Source organism: Mastomys coucha, chromosome X (genome assembly GCF_008632895.1).
Source record: "Mastomys coucha isolate ucsf_1 chromosome X, UCSF_Mcou_1, whole genome shotgun sequence".
NCBI classification, from domain to species: Eukaryota; Metazoa; Chordata; class Mammalia; order Rodentia; family Muridae; genus Mastomys; species Mastomys coucha.
In genome coordinates this window covers 107,520,189-107,524,211 of record NC_045030.1, presented here as the reverse complement: position 1 = coordinate 107,524,211, position 4,023 = coordinate 107,520,189, and positions in this window count along the sequence as shown.

The following is a 4,023-nucleotide window of genomic DNA, read 5'->3' as shown; positions in this document are numbered from 1 at the left end:
CAAGTTCATTTAGATTCTAGATAAGAACACAGATATTGGAGTATATATATATATATATATATATATATATATATTTGCATATTTGTGTGTGTGTGTGTATGTGTATGTGTATGTGTAGATATACATGAATGTGTGGAGGTCAGAAATAAACTTGTGATATCTCTCATCTGGACTTGAAACTTGTCAATTAGGCTAGACTTGCTCATCAGTGAGGCCTAGGGATCCTCCAGTTTACATCTCTTCACCTTTGAGATTAAAGACATTTTGCCACACCCAGCCTTTTCTTGTTGGTATTGGGGACTGATTTTAGGTTCTCATGGTTATACTTTTCCTGAGGGAGCCCAACACCCAACACAACATCAGTTATTTGTAAACCATTTAATTTGTCAAAATGTATCATTTTCTAAAGGCAAGTTATATGGACTGTAATTTTCAGACCAAATGATCAGATAAAGTAGATTTTTCCCTTTGTTCCCTTTAAATATTCAAAATCATTACTTTAAAACAAACATGGATTAATGCAGTATGTTATATTTCTACTGTACTGAATAGTTTATTAAGCAAATTGGTATATGTAATCTTATACAACCATGACAGACTCCTCTGAAATAGTTCCTGCCTATTTTACAGCTCAGAGAATTGAAAATTTGTTGCTACTGACTTGCACATTTCTCATTCAAACAAGACCACTTAGGTCTGGATCTTTTGGCTGTAATCTCATAGCTTTTGCTTCAGCACTTTACTCCTCCTCATAGAGACCCTTTATTTCTATCCACTTTTAACAATTATATTTTAAATTCCTTAGTAAAACTCTCCAAGGCAGTGGCACATGCCTATAACTCCTACACTTAGGAGGCTGAGGCAAGATGATCTGGAGCTCAGGACTAGCACAGGCTACATGGAGATATTGTTTCACATAAATAACAACAAAAAATCCATGAAAACATACCATGTAGAATTTTCTTAAAACAAATCTAAGAAACTACCTTCTTGAAAATGCCCTAAAATGGCTAAATAGTATTCTGTTTAAGTGAATACTGGGATGATTTAAGATATGCTGTCAAGGAAAGAAAACTGAGCATTTTGCAGTTAATGAGTATGGTAAAGCATGGGAGGGGGGGCTTCACTATTTATGCCTTTGAAAATCAAATGTTCTTAAAGGACACTACAGTTAAACAGGTGCTGAGTTTTGCTTAAGGATATTGTGTCTGAACATAACAATTGTCTAAAGTGTCTCTTCTGAAACAAGGCACCTCTTGTATACTTCTCGCATAATTTCAACAGCTGAAAAGTAAGACAGATTTCATAGTATCTCAGGTGACCCACTGGGCACAATGCTGTCTTCTAAACCTACTCATGTGTACAACTTTTCTAGAAAATGTTTCCTGTTTTATTTAGCAGAAAATGATTCCAGTAAATTGCTGGCCATCCTCTTGGACACTACCTCAGTTTCCCCAGCTATATTATGAAGACTGAACTTCACAAAGTGCCTTTTCACTTTTGGTATCTAGTAATTCCTTGAAATTCAACCAATAGGTTTCCCTCAGAGGGCCTACCATGAATGTAAGAACGGTCCAGCATTTATAGTTCCAATTGCCTTAGGTAGAGGCAGTATTAAACTTGTGCCATTTCAGGTCCTCATATTTAATGAGGAGCACCTGGACCGTAGATTGAGCCAGCCTGTCTACTTCTCAGTCTTACTAACTCTACAGAATGGACCCAAGGATTTCTTCTTTTATGTTATGGAACCAGTAATTTGGCTCACGTATATAAAGTTATTATAAAGGGTGATGAATAAATGTCTGGGAAATTGAAGATAGCTGAACATATCAGTGGCAAAGGTGTTTTTAAAACGGGCTCTTCTTTTAAGGTAGAGATTGCTACATTTAAAATGTATTCGACAGTTATTAGCCAGTTGCCATTCCTTTGGGGAAATATTGGCTAGGTAAAGTTTTTGCTATTTTTATTAGATGCCACATTCCACATAGAAGCAGTGTGGATTGATATTAAAAGATTGAATACGAGCAGAAACAGCTCCCACTTCTTCTTGCTTACGCACTAGCTACCTGTTATCTTGAGTAGCCTTATTTACTTTAAAAATAGATATATCTTGCTTCTCTGTGATTTTCTTGACTTCCATATCCATGCTTAATATTATCAGCCCTGTGGTGGTAAGGCCTTCTCTTCTTTCAAAAGGTTTCACATTCACTTCAATTATACTGCCATAGTAAAGTCTTTTCATGGGTGGTTTATATTTTTTAAAAAAGATTTACAAGTAGAATTTTTATTTTTATTTTAGGTAGTTTTTTCTTTCTCTTTTAGAATCTATATTTAACTTTCTGGGTGTTTGGGCAGTATTTGTTGCCAACAATATTTCTTTCCAATTATATGGTGGCCATTTGTAGCTAGACATATGTGTTTAAAGTAAATGTATCTTTTAAAATATTTTGTACCCTGGACCACACTCGAATAGCTGAAAGTAATCTTGCAGGTTCATTAGTTCTTTTCCCTTTAACTTTTAAAGTCTTTTATGAGGGAAAAAGTGAAAATAAAAAATCCTGACTCAAAGCAGCTGGAGCTGTCAGGGCTCACTCACACAGGTGAGCTGCATTGAGCTGATTAGTTGTTAAGTGCTTGCAGCTGTTAGGGTCCCTTGAGGAAATTATAGAAGAGTCCACCAGCAACTGGCAAAGATGGGAACCTGGGAAAGGAAGAGTATAAAAAACACATAGAAAGCAGAAAGCAGAAAATACTGGAAATTACCCCAGAAATAAATGATATGAAAACAATAGCAAAAATAATAAAAAGAAAAACAATGAGACAAGTTCCTTCTTGAAAAGATAGATGGATAAAAGTGATGACACTTTCAGTAGCTTAACCAGGAAACAAAGAGAAAGGGTGCAATTATTTATAGCTAGAATTAACATAGAGTATTTCTACAAACTTTTTAAAAATCAAAAGACACTCTGAGAAGTACCACAAACAAATTTAGACAAAACAAATAAAAACAGATGAAGTAGGGAAAAGCCCTAGAAAATGCAAATTACTAAATATAATAATTAGTAAGTAGAAAATTATAGTAAAAATGTACTAAGAGAAAATGTGGTAAAATAACATGCATTTAAAAAGCTCAAATCCAAATTATTTCAACTGAATGCTCCACAAGTATTTAAAGAAATAACAACATTCTTAACATTGATACCACAGCCAAAAAAAAAAAAAAAAAAGGAAGAAAGAAGGCCAGTTTCCTTGTTGGGATGCAGGATAAAAAAAAAAGCTTCTCAAAAAAAATACATCATCATTTAAAATGAATTGTTTACAGTAAACATGTGCTATTTAAGGAATGCAATAGAATATTGTATTAAGATATGAAAATAAGTCAATGTAGCATCTCATATTAGAATAAAAGATAAAATTTCATTGATCACATGAAAAGTCATGCAAAAAGTGTTTAATACCCTCTCAAGTTTTGTAAGTAATTGCACTCAAGAATCAATTTGTAGATAGAACTCCTTCAACCTAAAACAGATGGTCTATGAAATATAATTCTTACTAGTGAAAGAATGAAGGTACCTGCCTTAATGACTTATCACCAGCATATTATCCAGGCAGAAAAAGAATCCCATAAATCCTGACTTAAAGTTAATTAATCTGAATTAAACACATTGGAAAGTAATTATGTGCTCATGGCTTGGAAAACTTAATACTGTTAATATGGCATGCTTAAGAAATCAATCACATACATAATGATTTCTGAATATCTATCTAAGTTTTGCATAAATTGATATGCTGTTGCTAAAGTCAATGTGTAAATTCAAGCTATAATGTAGCTATACAGGCATAAAAATATACTCAGCATCATTAGTGATTAGGGAAGTGTTAATCACAACTATAATGTTATAGTATAATATCTCATTTCCATCAAGATGATCACAATAAGCAAGATGGACAAAACTAACTGTTGGCAAGGACTTCAAGAAATTGGAATCTATGCATGTTATATGTAATAAAGGTAATAAAAAC